Source organism: Tupaia chinensis, unplaced genomic scaffold, assembly GCF_000334495.1.
Source record: "Tupaia chinensis unplaced genomic scaffold, TupChi_1.0 Scaffold000311_2, whole genome shotgun sequence".
Classification (NCBI taxonomy): Eukaryota; Metazoa; Chordata; class Mammalia; order Scandentia; family Tupaiidae; genus Tupaia; species Tupaia belangeri.
Window position 1 is genome coordinate 5,510,593 of NW_006159803.1, and position 15,322 is coordinate 5,525,914.

Below are 15,322 nucleotides of genomic sequence, written 5' to 3' on the forward strand. Positions count from 1 at the left end.
ATTAAAAAAAAAAAATCCAGTGTAGAATTTTGCTTCAGAATATGTATTTCTACAAAAATACATATTAAGGATTAAGGGACAATAAATTAGAAAAACGTCTGAAGAATTCTGGGCATAGGTAAAGGGGAAACTGTTATTATGAGTCTTTGCTTAGATGCTACCTTCTCTGTGATGCCAACACTTACTATCCCACTTAAAACGGTAAGCGTTTTTTTTTTTCTTTTATTTATTTATATATATATATTTTTTGCCAGTAGGTGCATGCAAGAGAGAAAGCAACACTGAATAAAGAGTGGGCATGCACAGTCCTTTCTCTGTCAGTTCTCCATTCCATCAGAATTCTAGGCATGCACAGATGTGACCCTGGTGTGCTTTTCCAGTTATCAAGGACAGGGGTTCAAACTGCAGCTGGCCACATGCGATATGGCTTACTATGCAGAGTGCTTAACCGCTATGCAATGGGGCTGGACCAAAACAACAACTTTGCAAGCCAACCCCTATAGTCCCCTATAGTCAAAATATTGCTTACTTTCTTCTCTTTTTTTTCTTTCTTTCTTTTTTTTTTTTTTTAGAGGTTTTTACTATAGGGCACATGTACTCACCAGAAAGACAGAAACAGAGACAGAAAGCAAGAAATCACCACCTCAGAGGGATGGCCACACTGCAATGCCTTCTCCTCCATTCTCCTCTTGGGATCTTGGGCACGCACGCACATGTTCCCTGCGTGAGTTTAAGCCACCGGGCCCGGGACTCGAACTGCAGTCAACTACATGGGAGTCCAGCAACATAGCCATTACGGTAACTGCTGGTCCCACTTGGCTCTATTTTTAAAAGCGTTTATTACTTTCAAGTATACTATAAGAATGCCTCATGGGAAGGCACTCCATAGACACTTATGAATGAATGAATATTCATGGCTATGGTGACGGAAAGAATTCTCAGATGACCTCCAAGATACTCGTCTCCTGTTATATACACCTGTGTGAGCCACTGTCGTGTGAGCAGGACCTATAATTATGATGGACTATTGCTCTCAACTCTATGATTAGGTTATGTTACGTGGTAAAGGTGATGTGATTTTACGGATGTTATTTGGTTCCTACATGAATCAAGCAAATGTACTCTGGGTGGGCCAGATCTAATCACGAACTGACTTTCGTCAACAACTAGTGAGCTCAAAAAGCAGCCCAGTGTTAGGTAAGACTGCAGCCCCACTGACACCTTACGAGACGCTGAGTCGAGGACTCCACTAAGCTGTATAAGGACTCCTGATCCACAAGAAACTGCTACGACAGATAACAGATGCCAGTAGGACACTCATGCAACTATGAACTCACCTAGTGTTGAAGAAGGGGGCAGGGAGAGGCAAACAACCAACCTTGCCTTCCTGGTAAGAAAGAAAATCTCTGTTCTCTGACATTCCTCTATGACAATGGCCCTTACCTGCACTCTGCCTCTGCAGTCCCTAGAAATTTAAACTCCTATAGTTCAGATGATATTTAAGGGTTTTCTAGCCATTGGTTAATTCACCCCTCAAGGCCTGTTGCTTAATTCTTCCTTCATTTGAACATCATTTCACTGCAGCAATCCTTTCTCACTGTATCTTTAGTTTGTTTCTCACTATTCAGTCTATATTTTCAACCTGCAAATAGACCCCAGATTCAGGAACTCAGCATGCTACTAGGCACAAATCCTCCTGAACTCCGTATGGGTACCTCAAACATAATTTGCCCCAAACAGAACCCATCAGATGTAAATTACCCATCTCTATCTATACCTCTTTCATATCTGTTCTATTCCTATTTATGCATCTACTAACATATAAATGTATAAAATTCAAAAATTGTTTCCCTTGAGCAAAAGTTGATGTAAGTGACTGCTGATTTTCATTATTATTGTGGTCATGCTTTTTCTATTAATTAAAAATAAGGTCAAGCATCAAGTTGATGATATTGACAAAGTAGATTCTATTACATAGTCAACTATAAATGATACAATTGCACCAACAAAATATGACATTTCTAGGGTGACTTGGAAAGAGCTCATATATCAGCTCCCTACACCTAGTTGTTCTTGGTATTATGAAAATTATCTTGAGCTGGTAATAGTAATTGCCATGTTTTAGAAAAATCAACATTGTGGGACCAGCAGTTAGCATAATGACTATGTCGCTGGACTCCCATGTGGTCGACTGCGGTTCGAGTCCTGGACCCAGCGGCTTAAAAACTCATGCCGGGCGCATGTGCGTGTGTGTCCAAGATTCCAAGAGGAAAATGGAGAAGAAGGAATTGCGGCATGGCCATCCCCCCTGGAGGGGATGATTTCTCGCTTTCTGTCTCTCTGTCTCTCTCTGGCGAGCGCACGCGCCCTGTAACAAAAACGCTCAAAAAAAAAAAATCAACATGGTAGGAAATGAAGCATATTTTTAAACATAAAAATTATACTTTGATGTAATAAAATAGTAAATTGAGATGCACTGAGCAGAAAGATAAAATTGGTACTTATCCCATAGGTCATACATTCTGCAAGGCAATTGCTTATATATTTGCTATGCACTGCATTCCGAGTACCTAATATGCTGTCGATACATAATCGTCTCAATTAATTTGCATTAAATTAACAAACAACTGGGAGAACTTGATGTAAAAGGTAGGATAAAGTAACTGCTTTATCAACTAGACCCCACATTATCCATCCTTTTCACTCCTGCAACAATACCAGACAGGTGAAGGCCAGCTCTGCAGTCACTCAGGGATCCAGACTACAGAGGCTTTGTTGCCTTCACTTTATGGCTTTGATTAATGTCCTAGAGTTTGCCTCCATTCCAACATGCCAGGGGAGAGCACAGGGTATAGAAAAGTGCCTCATGAAGTCTCTGGATCCAGCTTGAAGTCAGTGGACATCGCATTGCTCTGCTCACAGGGCCACTGCTCCCTGTGAAAGAAACTAGATCACATGGTCTAGCTGTGTGCCCAGAAAAGAAGACAAGACATTTTTACGGAGCATCTAACAGCCTCTGGCACATACGATGTCCTTTTAGCAGGTTATAACCAGGTCCCATCTTACTTTCTTGAAGCATAATACCTTGGCCCACATAAAAACAAGTAGGTGCATTAGTCTCTTCTGCTCATATAGCAAAAACATGCAAAAAGAACACCTTTACAGCAAAGGAGGAGGTTATTTTCTTATTAGTCATGGTATTACCAAGGTAGAAACCTCCATGCCATAATCACATTCCCTCTATCTCAGCCCAGATCCTTACATCTGATCTGCCAGCTAGCGTAGACTATTCCACCTCAGCAGTAAGACTTGAACTAGCCTCTTCTCTCTAACGCCACGGTTTCTCTTTTTTTTCAGGACAAGGCCATCGACTCTGAGAGATGCAATAGCTTTCAAAATTGCTCCTTTCTCCTGAAAGTAAAAGACTGGCTCAAAATTGTGAACAAGAATATGAAGGCAATTTTTTAGAACTTGAATATATTCTTTATTTTTCAGATACTTCAGAAATGGTCATCATCATGTCATCAGCCATTTTTAACCCATCCTCTCTCCCACATATCTCAGTGCTCTCTGGGTTTGCTTTGCCTCGGCAATTCAGCAACCAGACAGCCTCATCTTGCAAAATTATCTCATTTCTCAGTAAGTTCTCCACGTGTTCCCAAACTTCCTGCTAGAGCAATGTATTCTTCACCTTTGAGCCCGTTAGCCACCGTGACCACTACTCAGAGCCACAGATTAGTCTTTCTGAGACTCCTCTCATTCAGACAAGGTCGCAATGCCACAGAGCTCAAGGGTAATTCTGCTGCATCACACTAGTACGTGTCCCTGTTGAGCAGTAACACTTCTACACGCTGATATTCAGCTCTGACTCAGAAACCAGGGCTCGGATCTGGGGAGAATACAGTGAGTGAAACATGGGGGCTTGTTTTTCATAATCATCCCCTACTCACAGTCTATCTGATAAGTTGTTTTGGATGTGTCCAGACTGTCTGAATGTCTAATTTACTTTTCCATCTCACTTGAATTCTTGATCTCTTCCCAGACCATAGGGCCATCTGCCTGTCTGAAACCAAAGACTTCTCTCAACTTATAAAACTGCTAAAAACCGTTTAGTGAAATAAAGTTTATTTTCTACTTCTGGAAGTTCTTTTGAGAGCACGAGACTTCCTTAGGCTTTCCTTCCTTTCTATTTATGATGAGGTGTGCACTGGCTCTTTATGTATTTCATTTCTATTTACTATTAAAAGATTTATTTTTCTTAATGAATACTATTATTTTTTAATTTGCTATAGAGTGTGTGCACTCACGAGATGTTAGAGAGAGAGAAAGAGATAAAGCAGGCTGCCAGGTCTGGGACTCGAACTGCAGTTGGCCATCTTGTAGCCCAGTGTCTTAACCACCATGCTACCTCCTGGCTCCTACATATTTCATTTCTATACCTAATATATTCATAGTCCATATTATAATTTAGCTTTACAGATTAGAAACTGGCTGAAAAGTTTCACTGCTGAGGCCACATAGCAATGGAGCCTGATATCCAAACCCAGTTCTGTAGAACTAAAAGCCTTGGTGTTTCTCAAAGGGCTCATTCTATTTTAGTATTCCCATTTTGATACAAGGGACATGCTGACGGGGCTCACAGGCTGTGAGACTGGAGGCAAGGCTTGCACACAGCATAGGAGATATGTTAGGGATTTCATTGGTGAACATTATAAAATAATTAAAAAACAGTGATTTGATAATTTCATGCTATTTTAGCACAGATTTATCAAATGTGCTGTTAGGTTCTGCGAATCCACTACTATCCAAATCACAGGGCACACACAATACAAGAAATGGAGGGACTTGTTTGGCAATGGTTTACTTTAGTCCCTCTCTGCTACTACTGAGAAAAACAGGGAAGAGACCTGTCAAAGGTCACAAAGGCAGTTGATAAAATAACTGGGTGTAGAGCCAAGTCTAGTCCCTGAGGACTGACCCCTGTCAAGCTCAGCCCACAGTGATCTCTGCCTTCTAAGAGGTGCACGGTAAGCCATGTCCCAAAGCACATTCTGGGACTCACGCCCCATTGGGCCCTTTTTCTATACTTACACAAGTGTTGATATTAAAAATCTTAAACAGGTATGTAATTTGACCACCTTTAATCAACTGTGTTTATTAAAACTAAAAAATTAGGGCTGGCCCCAAAGTTGAGAACCCCAAAATTAGGGCCAGAGGTTAATCCCTGTGCACACAGAGCTGGATGTCACACGGCTGACTGCAGTTCAAATATCGACCCCAGCAGCATAAAAAACACACCAGGTTGATGTGTGTGCATGTCCAAGATCCTGATGGTATGGGGAAAAAGTGTTAAAGGGATTGTGACGTGACCACAAGCCATGGGGAGGTGTTCTCTATCTCTTTCTTTCCTCTTCCCTCTTTGGTGGGTGTATGTACCCTCTGACAATAAGAAAAAAAATAAAATTAAGTGAACTTTAGAACATGGTTACAAGAGTGAAAGTGATGCAAACTCAAATTAATGGATAAGTAAAATGTAAAAAATAAGGTTTCAAGGATCATCAAAATTTTAATAAGTAAAAAATCAAGAATAGTACTGTTATTAAATAGAACATTTTTAAATCACTAAAATATTAAAGAACCTAACATTATTTTTTGAAAGGTACAAATAAAGAACAAATACAGTAAGACTATTAGATGAGAAACTAAAAGAATTAAAAAAAAAAAAAAAAGAAAATAGGTAGTAGGGATGCCTGATGGTTAAGACACATGGATCTCACACAGCTGACAGTCCAGTTCAAGTCCTGGGCCCAGCAGATTGAGAAATACACTGGGCACATGTGTGTGTGCCTGAAATTCTGAAAGGAGGGAGAGATGGAGGAGAAGGGATTATAGTGTGACCATGCCCCATGGAGTAGTACTTTCTCATCTTCTCTCTCTCTGTCCAGTGAATGTATGCAACCTCTGGCAATTTTCTTTTCTTTTTAAAAATAAAATAGATGGGCCAGCAGGTGGCATGGAGGCTAAAGTGATGATCCCACATGGCCAACTCTACAGTTTGAGTCCCAGACCCAGCGGCTTGAGAATCACACCAGGTGCACATGGGTGAGTGCCCTAAATCCCAGGAGAATGGAGAAGGGATTTCAGGCTGGCCAGCCATCCTCCCCCCGCCCTGCCCTCCAGGGTGATTTCTCACTTTCCTGTCTCTCTCTCTCTCTCTCTGGCAAGCACATATGTACATATACAGAAAACAAACAAACAAACAAAAAAAAAAAAAAAAAAAAAAAAGAAAATAGGTAGTAGGGATGCCTGATGGTTAAGACACATGGATCTCACACAGCTGACAGTCCAGTTCAAGTCCTGGGCCCAGCAGATTGAGAAATACACTGGGCACATGTGTGTGTGCCTGAAATTCTGAAAGGAGGGAGAGATGGAGGAGAAGGGATTATAGTGTGACCATGCCCCATGGAGTAGTACTTTCTCATCTTCTCTCTCTCTGTCCAGTGAATGTATGCAACCTCTGGCAATTTTCTTTTCTTTTTAAAAATAAAATAGATGGGCCAGCAGGTGGCATGGAGGCTAAAGTGATGATCCCACATGGCCAACTCTACAGTTTGAGTCCCAGACCCAGCGGCTTGAGAATCACACCAGGTGCACATGGGTGAGTGCCCTAAATCCCAGGAGAATGGAGAAGGGATTTCAGGCTGGCCAGCCATCCTCCCCCCGCCCTGCCCTCCAGGGTGATTTCTCACTTTCCTGTCTCTCTCTCTCTCTCTCTGGCAAGCACATATGTACATATACAGAAAACAAACAAACAAACAAACAAAAAAAAAAAAAAGAAAAGAAAAAAGAAAAATCATGCTGGGTATGTGTGCATGTGTACCCAACATTCTGAGAGGCAAATGGAAGAGAAAGGATTGTGGGATGGCCATCTCCACTTGGGGGTGATTTCTTACTCCCCTCCCTTCCTCCACTCCCCATCCCCATTTCTCTCTAGTAAGCACATGTGCCCTACAGCAAAAACTAAAAAGACAACAACAAAAAGAAAATAGGTAATGGGATAAATCTCTGAGCTGAAAATCCTGAAATGACAGCAAATTTGGCAAATATAGTTTAGGCAAAGAGCTGAGGGGCATAGATAGGAATCTTCCTTTTACTGTGTCCCTGGAGTTCTGGAATCTTCTGAAAAATCCAGTGTCCTGCCTAACTCTAGAAGGCAGTTTCATGCAGTTAGATATTTGGTGATGCCTCTGCTTTATATTTTTTCCCAATTGTCTCTGGAATGGTTGGTCTAGTCTCCTAACAAAATAATGACCACATTGTAGATTTGAATTAGGAAAGAACTCTCTCATCAGCCTGTGTAGGGGCTAATCCTAGGTCCATCTCCTACTAGCCTTATCCTGGCCATGCCTCAGCTGTCTCCTGAATAAAAAGAGCCTAACAAGAATGCCTAGCTCTTTGGGGTTGCTGTGAAGATTAAATGAGATAATTTCAGTCAAAGCACCTAGCACGATACCTAATACATGGTTGGTGCCTGATAAATTTTAACTGTTTCGATTAAATGAATAAGACCAAGAACTCCCTGTAGAGAGGAACCCCCACATGTTTTTGTTCACTACTGTGTACACCAAGCCCAGTGTGCAACACATAGTGGGATTCAAATATTTACTAAGTGAATTAATAGCCCAATTTTTCCTCATTTTCTTTTTTCTTGTCTTAATAAAACACACATACATGTTTAGTAACTATTAGGTCGTCAGGAAAACCATGCCATATTTTTCTATGTTCTTCTATTCGAAAGTGTGTCATAACTTTCCCAATGACCCAATAGTATGTGCCAGACATTCTATGAATGAAAATGAGTAAGACAACCAAAGACTAAGCGGGAATGTGACTTGGTCAGAAATGTCAGGTCACACTTATGGTAATGTGGAGAGTGGGTGAGAAGGCAACAAACTTGGGTCCAGATCAGTAATAATAATGATGATCTTGATCAAAATGCTGATTGTGGGCATACAAAGGAAAAAGAGATCAAAACATGGATTTATGGAGTTTCGTCATTGAGTCCCAGCGATGGATTAAATATGAGGAGGGAGAGAGCAGGCGACTCCTCTTTCAATGACCATACAACATACTTTCTATATAATGGGCATACTCCATGACATCCCCTTCATTTCTCCAAACTTTTACCTCCTCATTCTGCTCCTGTATTCTTCTTTGCATCAGCTGTCATTTTAAATATTTTAGTAGGTATAACATAGTTGTATTAAGTTAAATGGAGTAGAATAGAAAATAAACCAGTTCAAATGCAGAGAATTTTGGATTCCCATTTTTAAACAAAAGGAGAATCTACTTTTAAAAACAAGCAGAAGGAAGAAAAGAAGAAAAGGGTGGAGGAAAACAATGTAGAACGTAAAATAGCCTCTGAAATGTGCTTTTTATCCTAGAGATCACTGACAACACATCTCTAAGGCACCTGGATTAATAAATCAAATATATATTTGACTCAATTTCATTTTTCATTTGGCAATTATGGCTTGGAAACAAGAGGAAAAGTGGCAAAGAGATAAAGTCGGAGTGGCTTCCTCCCCTCTGGCATAGTGAAAAAAAGAAAAATATGCATGAGAAATAGAAAAATCTGTGAGGAAATATACAGAATTATCATGTGAGTTTTCAACTTACCTTTATTGATATAATTAAGTTTCTGCTATTTCTAAGTATTTGTGTAAACTTTACACTCAATATTACCTTTATATAAGTATACATTTTACATTACAGCAGATGCCTCACGTTAAGCAGTTTGAGCTGTATTCAATATGTTTAAATTGTGGCCCTCCATTGATTTGCTTCTATTTTCTTCCAAGATTGGGAGTGTCAAGGAAGAAATTTATTTTATAGAAAGAAAGAGCTAATTTCCTCTTGAAGGTATATAAATCTGTATCTTCATGGCTACATTCTTGAAATGTGTCCATGAAGAAGATCTCACATTTGAATATCCAACGCAAAAATTTTGTTTGACAGCAAGAGAGTGAGAGATTCTAAATTTTTAAATTGAATTTTTATGTTAAACCTACATCAGAATTAGATTACAAGGTAGGCAATAATTGACTTTTTAAATACTTATTTTGAATTATAGTCAGCTAGTGAAAATGGGGATCAAATTTGAGAATAAATACAAAGGGAGATCACCGATTGCAGACAACAAAAAAATTATCTGCTTATGATTTTATATTTTGATAACATACTAGTTAAGAATAAGGGCAAAGACATTTTTTATAAACCACAAAACAGATTTATCACACCAGGTTCTCATTGGAATCTTCTAAAGGCTGAACCTCAGGAAAAAAAATCTCAACTAGAAGGACAGAAGGAGATTCTAGAAAGAATAGTTAGCAATGAAATCAGTAAAAATGTGAAAATGTCTACACAGATATTGACTGTGTAAAATGTTAAAAATGATGGTGCCTAATTCAGGCTTATTAAAAAGTATGTAAATAAAATATTGAAAACAATACCTAACAACACAGCCCCAAAATATATAAAACAAATAAAAAAATACCATATGGATCTGTTCAGAATATAAATTGATGTATCATTTTCCTTGGATACATCATTCTACTTCTGTATTCTTATTATTTTTTTACTCTTAGCAGAAACTTTTGTTGTGACAGCAATTAGTATTAAATATATAACACTCTCACTAAATAGGTCTTATGATATGGAATCTATTCAAAAGTTATTCACCCATCAGTTCAAATGACTGGCCTCAGGAAGCAGGCAAAGAACAACCACGAAGAAGCTCTCATTCGACCCATCCTTGTTCCCAGTCTCTCTCTCCCTACTTTTCTTGCTCACAGCTGATGCCATCTGTAGGTCCAGTCTTACCCATTTTTCGAGGATCAAGTCAGACTCAAGCAGAAAGTAATGAACTTCTTTCGTCGACCCGCATTGTTATCCTCCCTGCTGGTAAAACTGGGCTTCCTCACTCCTCTCTGCCTTGTTCTTGCCAACTTCCCTTCAAAGGCCTTAATCTTGATCTCTGAATCACATTTTTATGAACTGACTGTTGGACTTTTGAGCAATCCTTCACCTCTGGCCGGTGTACTCCAGATGAGAACATCTCATTACATCACCTTCATGACTGCCTAATGAGTGAAAAGTTACAATCGAGTACTGTTCAGAAATAGTACTTGTTGAACAGAAATAGCTATCTCTGTCAGCACTGTAGGTGGGTCAGATTCCCTGATTCTGTCCTATTCTTATAAATGTGGCTCTGTTGCCAGGTGTCTTTGTCAGGTACCTGAGTAGACCCAATGCCCATGTTTCATAGAAGTTTCCCAAGCCCTCTACTCTAATTCCAGTCCATGGCTAATTTGTAACTCTTGCTTCCTCCATATCTATAATCTGATTCATCACTCAGTGAAGAGCCGTCCAAGTCTACTAAATTTCTAGATAGAACTATGGGCTATCTATCCCACACCAAGCCTAACCTGGAGATAACAAGATGAATATAAGCTCTCTTAATGCCAAGGCTCTGGACTGGAAGACCAGTACATATAAAAGCACATGTATAGTGACCCTAAATATAGACACATGCTATAACGTGAGAATTTTTTGATACTGCAAATGCGAAAGTGTATTAATCAGACTTCTTGAACTGCAAGCAACAGACAGAAGTTTGGCTAGCTTAAAAAAGAAATTTGTTGGCAGAGATTATCTAGCTCAGAATCAAAGAAATCACACCAGAGACCTCTGTAACGAGAACTAAATTCAGTCTCTTCAGGAGATACCAGTGGACTAACCATATAACCTTTTATTTTCTTCTGTTACTTTGTATAAGATTTACCTTATACTGAGATAGACATTTTAATGCACCTACTGGTTCACTGGGATAGGACGAGTACTTGGACAAGTCCACAGAAAGATACATGAAGTAGGGCAGGGACAGTTCCTAAGTGAGAGAGAGGTGCTCTGACTAGGAGAGGAGTAGCTATGGAAAACTCAGCAGACATCAATCAAAATACATCCTGGAAGGTACCTATTGATTGCAAGCACAGTGAATTTAGGCCAAAGGTTCCAAGGTCAGAATAACTGCAAGTAAGACTGTCCTGAAATATTTGTGCCAATGACATATTTGAATGCATTATGAGGCAGAGTACAAATGCCATGAATACAGTAAAAACAAAGTGAGGGGAGATTTGCTGGAGGGAACTAGGAAAAGTTTCAAAGAGGAATAAGTATTTAATATGGGGTATGTAAAATTTAAAAGGAGAGGAAAGGAGACTCCAGGGAAAGGGAATAACATTGACAAAAGAATTAAGATGGAAAAACAAGGAGGGTTTTATGAAGATATTTTTTAAGTCCTTAAAATCTTTAAAATGTATATTTTTTAAAGTTTAGGGTATGTATTTTTATGATATGAATACATAGAAAATGCCAGAAAGTTAGGTTGGGGCAGGGTTGTGGAAGAACACATTGAGGGATGATTCCTTCAGTGCAGTTAAGAGGTAATGTAACAGTAGAAGGATTGAATAGCTGAGCGAGCAATCAGAAAAACTGAATAAACAGGAAGCGTATTTCAGGAAAATCCATAGGCTACAGCAATAGACTTGAAGTTAGAGCAAGAGGTCAAACTGATGCTGGAGTTTCAGACCCAGGGAGAGCAGAAAAGCAGGAGAGAGATGTGTGAACATGCTGAGTCTGCAATGATGGTGGAGCATGAGGAAGAGAACTCAATTCTAAAGTCATCTGCCAAGAACTTGAACTGGACAATAGCAGTGATGTGGATGAAACGACTGAGCAAAGAAAAGAGAAGAGGGCCAAAGAGAATATTTCATCGAAGACTTACATTCATAGAGTTCGACATTAAAGAGACAGTGATAGAGGCAGAGGAAAAGCAGGAGAAAAAATGGAGAGCTCACTACTGAGCACCTCCATGGAAACCTAGGGAAGAGAGGATGACAAGGGAGGCTGAGTCAAAGATGTCACACAGTGCTAATGTGTAAGACCACTGGATGAGACTTTCAGGAGGTCGTTGGTGATTTCAGGGTAGTGTTGGAGACAGAAGCTAAATTGCAATGATCAGGGAAGGATGGAGAGAGAGTGTGGAAAATGCACAGGTAGAGGCTCAATGTCTGACAATGAAAAGAAAGAAAAAGCCAGGCTAGCACTCTGAGAATAAAAAAAGAGGAGGGAACTTTCTGGAATACAGAAGAACTGGTCTGCTATAGGTGTAGGTAAACATACAGGAGTGAAAGCAAGACTTAAAGATGGGTGAAAGGGAGAATGACTAGTGGGGTAAGAAAGGAGACCAAAGTCATTGTTCCAAGGGTTAGCTAGGTGGGGAGGAGGCTTAGAAGGCAGCAGGAGACATAGGAATGGAGGTTCAGAGTGACTGGAGATGAGAGGACTTGAGTTTTCCAGCTTTGATCTTCTCATAGGTTGAGGATGAAGCTGTCGGCTTGAATAAGACTGAAGGATCTGGAGTTTACGAAAAATAGTTATTTGAAACTACTGCTGTAAGTTACCAGCAAAAATAACAACTGCCCAGATGTGGAAAATAGTGTCAACTTTTAAGCTTTGGAATCCCCTGATTTCATGACAAAAATCATTGATTTTCCCACCTACTTGACAATCTATAGGCCAGAAGGGTGAGGTGTCTGTCAAACTCTATTCCTCCCTTTACTGGACTAACGTTATTGACTCCAAGTGTTCCAATCTAGGGATAATTGTGCAATGAGCTTAATTAGTTCATTGTTTACTGGTCAGAATATCATTGGACACTAACTTTCATATGTGGGGCTTGATAATACCTAGGGCTGATATAATTGTGTGTCCCTGTGTTCATGTTACTGAGCATACAAGACTTGGTGGACATCAGACAAGGGTCTTCATGACTCAGTCACCCCCATCATTTTATCACACACTAAACCCCCGCAGCTGCCACAATATTTTTGACCCGCATACTACTATATATTATTTTGACTGTTAGTCATACATTGTTCACTTTGTAAGGAAATCTGCTGTTGAAACACAGAAAATGGAAGGAACACATAAAAATGATCATTCTGCAAATAAGCCTCAAGGTGCTCCCACTAGACCCACAGAGAACACTCAGAGTCCTTACAGTGCACATCAGGATGTCTCAGTATTTTAACAACGTTTAAGTGTAAAACAGAGTTTGGTTTCCCAACTATTGAGAATAGGGCCTGTCAACAGATACAGCATACTATTTGTGGAGAAGTGCTTTAAATAATCAAAGCCTGAAACCGTCTCCCTCATCTTATAATTTAGAAAAAAAAAAAAAAAAACCTGAAGGGACCAGCAGATGGCATAGCAGTTACATTACTGGACATGGGCAACAGTGGTTCGAGTCCCAGACCTGGTGGCTTGAAACTTATACTGGGCACATGTGCATGTGTGCTCAAGATCTTGGGAGGAGAATGGAGGAGAAAATTGTGGTGTGGGCATCCTCCCTGGCAGGTGATTTCTCATTTTCCCTCTCACGGTGTCTGTCTCCGCCTCCCCAATCCCCAGCACACATAACCTAAGGTAAGATCTTTAAAAAAAAAAAAAAAAAAAGCAAGAAAAAAAACACAAAAATTATATATGTCTAAGAAGGATACCAGTTTTGTTTTGTTTATAAGTTCAAAAGAGGAATTTCAAGTAAGTTATGAAAACAATGGTTGATTCTAGAACCTGTAGTTAGACTCCAATCCATTTTAATGTATTTTTGGTCCCAAGGTCAAAAGGCAATATAAAGTCACATTAAAATGTATTTGTCCACAAATTACTCTTTATCATATAGAATAAGTAAATATAAATACAATAGTACATGTTCTTTGATTAAAATATTGTTGAAATTTTTATTATTTATTAAAATAATTGCTAGGCTATTAAAAATTAAATTTTGGCATAATAGTTTCTTACACTATTTCAGGAATACAGAAAAGTATAGACAGTAAAATAAAAAGCACCCATATTCTCATTGCCTAGCTTAAAATGTTATAATATCGATCTTAGTGAGGTCTATGTTTAGTTTAAAATCATTTTTAGTATTTGCTATGTAAAAATGATAACATATATTTTTAAATTCCTAAGGAGGTTTGCAAGATGTTATAAAAACAGTGGACAAGTCAGAAATCTCTGAGAAACTCCTGCCTTACAGTGTTTACTGCACTCAGAAAGTGCTTTTTAACTGTGGCCGAAGTGATTACACCAAATGTCTTGCTAGACCCACTCATTCATTTTATATCAAAGTTCAAGAAAAAGTAAAGATAGTAAATAAGGTATTGTTATTTCTTTTTCTTTTGGAGAGGTTTTTGCTATAGGGTGCGTGCACTCGTCAGAAAGACGAAGAGAGACAGAGAGACAGAAAGCAAGGAATCATCCCTCGGGGTGGAATGACCACACCGCAATCCCTTCTCCTCCGTTCTCCTCTTGGGATCTTGGGCATGCACGCACACGCACCTGGCATGAGTTTAAGCTACCGGGTCTGGGACTCAAACTGTGGTCAACTACATGGGAATTCAGAGACATAGCCATTACACCAAGTGCTGGTTCCCAGGTATTGTTATTTATTCTCAAGTGTGGAATAGATAGCACAAAAGGTTTCACCTGACATTCTCCGGACTGTGAGTGAGTCTATGTGCTGGGTACAGAGGGCAATGAGCTAGGTAAGAGGAAGTAGGAAGCCATTATTACATCAAGAGTCTTACCATTTCACACAAATTCTATGCCTTCATTTTTTTTAAGAGGTTTTTGTCCTAGGGTGTGTGTGTGCTCACCACGTCCGCACACCAGAGAGAGACAGAGACAGAGAGAGGGAAAGTGAGAAATCACTCCCTGGGGGGAAGGCCATACCACAATCCCTTCTCTTCCATTCTCCTCCTAGGATCTCGGGCACACATGCAAACGTGCCCGGCGTGAGTTTCAAGCCACTGGGTCTGGGACTCAAACTGTGGCCAGTCATGTGGGAGTCGGTGATGTAACTGCCATGTCATCTGCTGGCCCCTCTATGTCTTGATTTATTTAGTTCTTGTAACTGTCCCTTGAAGTAGGTATTATTTGGATTGTCATTTTGCAAGCACAGAAACCCACTGGTCGAAGAGACTTTGGCAGTTGCCCAAGGCCAGTAGTGTTGGAGTCACCACTCAAACCAGTGTGTGTCTGACACCCATGATAGGTGGGTATATTTCTTGTATCAGTGTACCTGTCATCTTCAAGGTTTAGAACTAGCAGCTACCCAGTAAAACATCACAAATGAAAGTGTAATATGTTCACCTCATTGAGATTAGTAAAATTCATCTTTTCTACTCTTTTGGGG

The 15,322-nt window shown here is 39.7% G+C and overlaps 1 long non-coding RNA gene across 2 annotated transcripts in view; it reads right to left on the minus strand.

Moving 5' to 3' along the window:
- The window catches only part of LOC106735127 (uncharacterized), a 137,088-nt gene extending 127,011 nt beyond the window's left edge, over nucleotides 1-10,077 (minus strand). For both annotated transcript variants that reach the window (XR_001370546.1, XR_001370545.1), the window contains exon 1: nucleotides 9,883-10,077. This is a non-coding gene — a long non-coding RNA (uncharacterized LOC106735127). The remainder of the gene's footprint in view (nucleotides 1-9,882) is intronic.
- Between the last annotated feature and the right edge of the window lie 5,245 nt (nucleotides 10,078-15,322).